Genomic DNA, 6,032 nt, shown 5'->3' with positions numbered 1-6,032 from the left:
TTCCCTGCTCTTGCTCCATTGCTCACTCCTTGATTGGTCACTGCAGAAATTGCATTGGTGGCTGCCTGTAATCTGCTAAGCTACTGCCTGAGTATATATACATGGTAACTTCACAATAAAATGGGACCTGTTTCCTGCTTGATGTCCAGAGGTCTTTATTAGTGACTTCACAGACACAGTCTCTTCTACAATTTTCCGTGAAACCCCTTGCTGGACGAGAAAGAGCCCACATAAACATCAGTACACAGCATTTGTCTTTTTTTGAAGAATCAAAAAAAATCCTTGTAATGTAACTCTCCTGACCTCTAATGAATGTCAGTATGTTTGCATTTCCATCACCACATCATCGATATTTGGATATTTACTCACTTAGTCTTTGTTCCAGAGAAGGTTATTCTTCCATTAGAAATGACTGGGTGATCTTTTCTTTTTTTTAAGCATTTATTAGGGTGGAGATAATGAAAAGAACTTTCTGTATCCTGCCATTTTCTACGAATGACAGTTCCTTCATACTATTTTAAGCAGGATTCAGCTTGTCCATGAGTCCCTTTTTTTTCTTTTAATCTATGCAGAAGGTTTTACTTTTCTTCATGCTGCTTTTCACATCATACCTACAAGTCAACTGATGGAGCTATGCTGAGTGATAAAAAAATACCAATAAATTGATATTAGGTAGGCCTGCCTACATCTTCCATGGAGGTTGTAACAACTGAGTTGTTGCCTCAGATTATTGGGAGAAAATAAATTCAGTTTAAACTCACTAAGCTTGTAATATTTTAGCCTAAATTCACTCTCCACAGAGAATTTTAGGTCCTCCAAGGCATCTATTCACCACAGAATTTTGCAAAGTAACCATGGATGCACTAGCTACAACATAAACCAGGGGATCATCCCATAATTTATTTGAGACCAAACCAAACCAGTAACTGTTGCTCTTCTGCAGGATTCAACACCCTCACCATGAGAGTCATATTCACTAATGAAAAAAAAATCTAGTACAATTTTCAACTGCATTGACCATATGCAACTTTGGTTTGATTTTGATCAAAGTATTTATTTAATCACTAATGAAACATTTTAACTGAAAAAAATAATGATATACACTTTTAAAAGTATTTATTTTCTAAATGTTTATTTTCTAGATGTAGGTGGACACAATATCTTTATTTAATTTATATGTGACACTGAGGTTTTAACCCAGTGCCTCACATGTGCTAGTTGCTCACTCTACCTCTGAGGCAAAATCCCAGTCTCTCGTGATATACACTTTGATGTCTACGTTTTTGTTTAAAAGAGTGTTTTGATTCTTCCAAGTTTTTCTGTGGATAAGCAGTTTACTTATTTTATTTATTCTACTTATTTATTTTCTTTGCACCTGTAATGAAACCCAGGGACACTTAATCACTGAGCCACATCAATAGCCCTTTTATCTATTTTATTTTGAGACAGAATCTTCCTAATTTTCTTAGGACATTTCTGAGTGGCTGAGGCTGGATTTGAATTATGATCCTCCTGCCTCAGCCTCCCAAGCTGATGGGATTACAGGCATCATTTTCATTATGTTTAAATAATTTGACATTTTATGAATATTTAAAAAAACGTGCCGAACATTTGGAATCTTTAGATGTAGGCAAATTTTGAAATGGGCACAAACACTGGTAGGATTAACTAGTTCTTGTGTTCTATTCTATATATACAACAATATATGATATGATTCAAAATTACTAGAAGAAAATAAATGTGATAAACAAAATGAGAAATGATAAGTATTTGAGGAGGCAAAATGATAATTACACCATTATTATCAATATATGTGTCAAATTACTATATTGTATGATAAAGATATACTTGTGTCAGACTGGAGTGGTGACTCAGTGATAAGCACTTTCCTTGCATGTGTAAGGCACTGTGTGCAATCCTCAGCACCACATAAAATAAATAAAGGTATAACAATTATCTACAACTAAACAAAGAAATTAAAAAAGATATATGTGAAAATTAAATTATAAAGTTATGAATAGTTGCACATATATATCAAAGTATTTTCCCTAAGATATGTATTAATTCAAAAGAAAAATATAGTAACTTTATAGTGGATAGACCCTTTAGACATCAACTTAACTAAGTGATCAAGGTCATCACCACCAGTAATCAAACATGTTGGAGACATGAGCCTCTTGATATGGTGAGCTGAGAAGGAACCACCACCATTTCTGTGGTATTGCCAAAACTGCAGAGCCTCCCTCTGATCTTGAGAAAACACAAGGAAACCCACAGTTCTACAAAACACTTATTCCTCAGTGCTGTCAAGATCATGAAAGATGAGTATAGACTGAGGGAATGTCACCAATGTTAAGGTCTGTAAACAAGTCAGGATGGCGCCTGGCATTTTGCCAGAGGGAGTGGTTTGTGAGATGGTACCAGCAAGCCATTAACTGTGATTCGTTGACTGCTGTATCTAGTATATGTTAATTAAGATAATCTGTGTGGAATGTATATATACCCCTCCTGTCCTACAATAAATGGCTCCCACTCCTGCTGTATCAATCTACACAAGTTGTTCGTCACCCCCTGGTTATTTTGCTGCAGCAGTACTGCGGCAACCAATTGATCAGGGACACAAAAGAAAAATAACAACTAAATGCAGTGTGGTGTCCAGAATGGGGTGATGGAAGCAGGAAAAGATCTTAGTAGAAAAACGGGAAATTCCAATAAGAGTTGTTTTGTTTTGTTTTAGGTACTGGGGATCTAACTCAGGACTGCTTTACCATTGAGCTACATCCACAGCCCTTTTTTATTTTCATTTTTTTTAAAATTTTGAGACTGGGTCTCATTAAATTGCTTAGGGCCTTGTTAATTTGCTGAGGCAGGCCTCGAATTCCCTATCCTCCTGTCTCAGCCTCCTGAGCTGCTGGGAATACAGACATGCACCACTGTACCCAGCATCCAATAAGATGTGAAGTTCAGGTGATTGTACTGAACTAAGGATAAGTTCTCAGGCTTGATCATTTACTAGGGTTATGTAAGATGTGAATATTAGGGAAGGCTAGGTGAGGGGTGTACTGAAGCTATCTGTTCTATTTTTGGCAACTTTTCTGTAAATCTAAAATTAGGTCAAAATAAAAGGTTTAAAAAAATGCCACTTCGAAAATTTAGGGCAGATGCCTGGAAGGCCTCATGGGAAATTTCACTGCTCTGCCTGTCTTTGGATTTGAGATTGGGAGACCTCCTGTCCTCAGAGCATTAAAGCACCCACGGAGATTTATTCAGTCATTCTGGCCTATGGTTGGCCAAATGGCTTATACCTTTAGGACAGACTGACCCCCCTTTCTCCTCTGCAGTATGGAGCCCTGAGCCCCCCACCCCACGTTGGGATTCTCATCCTGGCTGGCAGAGGCTGCGAGGTGAGGCTGCAGCAGTCTGGGGAAGGCTTGGCAGGTGAGTGAGAGGGTGCTCCAGAGGGAGGGAGGCTCAGACAGTGTTTAGCTGTAGAGTGGGGCTTAGCAGAGGCGAGGGGAAAAGGGAGGGAGGCTCTCCTTCTCAAGGGGCCCTTTCATGTTGAAATCAGCCATCATGAATGCTGGGGGCCCAGGAGCCCAGGCGTGGGAAATGTTAGAGCCCCCTTATGTCCCCTCATGTGACATGTCGTCTGTGGCTCCCAGCCGGCCAGCCAGGATGCATTAGGAGAAGTGTCGGTGTGCACCTGGGGCGGGGGAGGGTCCCATCAAGACATTGACCCACTCAGGGAAGGGAGATTTGAAGAAGCAAGTTCTAGACTCTCCTGGTGCTGGAGGGGAGGGTGGACTGGGCACCCTGTTGGCTTCAGGATCAGGGGTGGGGCAATTGACAAGAATCCAAGAGAAGGTCAGTGGGGACCCACGCGGCCTCAACATGCGTATGGAGAAGTGTTATTTCTGTTCAGGGCCCATCTACCCCGGCCACGGCATGATGTTCGTCCGCAATGATTGCAAGGTATTCAGATTCTGTAAATCCAAATGTCATAAGAACTTTAAAAAGAAGCGTAATCCTCGCAAGGTCAGGTGGACTAAAGCATTCTGGAAAGCAGCTGGCAAAGAGCTTACAGTGGATAACTCATTTGAATTTGAAAAACGTAGAAATGAACCTGTCCAATACCAGCAAGAACTATGGAATAAAACTATTGATGCAATGAAGAGAGTTGAAGAGATCAAACAGAAACGCCAAGCTAAATTTATAGTGAACAGATTGAAGAAAAATAAAGAGCTACAGAAAGTTCAGGACATTAAAGAAGTCAAGCAAAACATCCATCTTATCAGAGCCCCTCTTGCAGGCAAAGGAAAGCAGCTGGAAGAAAAAATGGTACAGCAGTTACAACAGGATGTGGACATGGAGGATGTTTCTTAAAAATCTTACTCTATAATCATTTCTATGTGTACATTTGAAAATCTCCTTTGGAGACTTAGAATTTAATTCTAAATAATTAATTTTTATATAAGGTCACTGAAGTGAAAGGTGATTACAAATACTGTTCTACATTGCTATCTGCAAAGCATCAGATTATGGATGTTAGATTGCACCTCATTGTAATGTCTTCATTGATAGACATGCTTATGTAAATCATGAAAATTCTCTTTGTAAATGCACAAGTGGATTGTGGACAGAATGGTCATGCCTTTTGTATAATGGCAATAGGCAGCATTTATTTAATAAGTAATTACAAAAATTTATGGCCAGTGATAGGTAAAATCAAATTTTCTTTGCAGTAAAATGTTCCCTTTATTATGTTATAGAAGGGAGGATACAACAATCTCAAAATGTATGGCAATCTCAAAATCATTTATTTTAGTATTTTCTGTTTTGATTTATTAGCCTAAAGGAGCATAATGGCCAAATACCATGAAGCCTAGTTATGCTAAGCTGTTTTGACCTGGTTTACCTGTTGTTGGCAGGTAGTTGTGAGTGTTTGTGAGGAGAGCTGACTAATCTTTATTTGAAATGGCACTATATTATTTCTGCTTTAGAGAATACTCAGTTCTAATTTGTGATTCCTGGTAGAGCAAGCTCCCTCCCCCCTCCCCTGATGTAGAAGCAAAGAAATCCTAGTGTCTTAAAATTTGTTGCGGAGTTTTCTTTCTTTTTAAAAACAGGTTCTTAATTGTTATGGAATATAGAATTTATGAGTATAACATCTGCCCATTTGTACATAAAATAAAAACATTTTTAGTGTGTGCCTATATATTATTTAAATATACTAAAAAATATGAGGTATTTTTACTTGGAAGAAAATAACTTTCTTTACACATACTACTTTATTAGGAAATATAGTTAATTAAAGAGAAATTTATGCTTAGCAAAAAAAAAAAAAAAAAAAGAATCCAAGAGAAGGCTCTAGTCCCAACCCTCTCCAATGCCCTGAGTAGCCTGCTTCTCGCCAGCTCTGAAGGTGCAGACCCTGCTGACAAACCTCCAGGGACAAGAAGCTCACTCTATCCTGGGAGAGCATAGGGTCCTGGCATTGGTTCCACCTCTGGATTCAGTTTTCATTCCCAGCCAGGAAATCTGGGACATTGGACAGGGGAGGCTGTGGCCCCATCTTCCCTGGTACACTCTCAGCCCAGGAGTGACCCCTGCTGTCCGGACAACCCTGGAGGTGGAGGACTATGCTGGCTAGCTGTGCATGGATTGTGCTGGGTGGCCCTGCCAGCCCCCTCCCCACCCCGCATTCTGTGTTGCTCTCCGCTGGCCTACAAGGTTCTCCTCAAATGTACTGCCACAGGAGGGAGGTGGGTGAGGCCAACATCTGGACCAAGGGGACATCATTGGCACCCACAGCTGGAGCTATCAGCAGCCAATGTTTACCCAGACATTATTTGCCTTTGTAAGTTCCTGGCCCCCAACATGCCCCCCCTGAGGAGAGGGTCCTGAGCCTCCTCCCCACTACTGGGCAGGGACGGACCCGAGAGCGCCGTGGCTGGCTGGAGTTCAGATCCTCCCAGCAGCTTCGGCTGCCTGAGAGAAGAAAGGGCTAGCCAGCTGGGCTGTCCCTTCAGAGG

At 40.6% G+C, this 6,032-nt stretch overlaps 1 pseudogene; it reads left to right on the top strand.

The window, feature by feature from the left end:
- The first annotated feature begins 3,877 nt into the window (after positions 1 to 3,877).
- Positions 3,878 to 4,598, top strand: LOC143640317 (putative ribosome biogenesis protein RLP24 pseudogene; annotated as a pseudogene).
- Positions 4,599 to 6,032: the final 1,434 nt, after the last annotated feature.

The sequence above is a fragment of the Callospermophilus lateralis genome, unplaced genomic scaffold, assembly GCF_048772815.1.
Source record: "Callospermophilus lateralis isolate mCalLat2 unplaced genomic scaffold, mCalLat2.hap1 Scaffold_181, whole genome shotgun sequence".
Taxonomy (NCBI): domain Eukaryota; kingdom Metazoa; phylum Chordata; class Mammalia; order Rodentia; family Sciuridae; genus Callospermophilus; species Callospermophilus lateralis.
This window is presented reverse-complemented; position numbering and strand designations above follow the sequence as displayed.